This window comes from Crocuta crocuta, unplaced genomic scaffold (genome assembly GCF_008692635.1).
Source record: "Crocuta crocuta isolate KB4526 unplaced genomic scaffold, BGI_CrCroc_1.0 scaffold93, whole genome shotgun sequence".
NCBI classification, from domain to species: domain Eukaryota; kingdom Metazoa; phylum Chordata; class Mammalia; order Carnivora; family Hyaenidae; genus Crocuta; species Crocuta crocuta.
The window spans coordinates 9,414,163-9,414,722 of NW_027529641.1; positions in this window are offsets into that span (position 1 = coordinate 9,414,163).

The window sequence follows — 560 nt, forward strand, 5'->3', positions numbered from 1 at the left end:
CAGACTAGAGGGGACAAAAGCAACTGCCACAGGTCTTTTTAATATGTGGATCTCTGTGGTTCTCCGCCTCTGTGTCTCTTTGCTCTGACACGCATGCATGTGTGTGTATACACATGCACATACACACACACACACACATACAGGAACACATGTCAGACATGGAGGGCTAGGGGAGGGGCTCATCTACTGGTGGAATCACAGGAGGCGGTTCTGATAGGGGTAGTCCTATTTCATACTTTGGGAAATATTGCCCAAACCAGAATATTGCTAAAATGCACTATCTACATAATTCATTACACATTAGGCTTTTGTTCTTTATTAAATAGGAAGGTTAATGTCAAGTTTATCTTTTTTTTAAAAATTATTTATTTTTATTTATTTCTGAGACAGAGAGAGACACTGTGAGCAGGGGAGGGTCAGAGAGAGAGGGAGATACAGAATCTGAAACAGGCTCCGAGCTAGCTGTCAGCTTAGAGCCTGATGCAGGGCTCAAAACCATGAACTGTGAGATCATGACCTGAGCCGAAGTCGGACGCTTAACCAACTGAGCTACTCAGGCA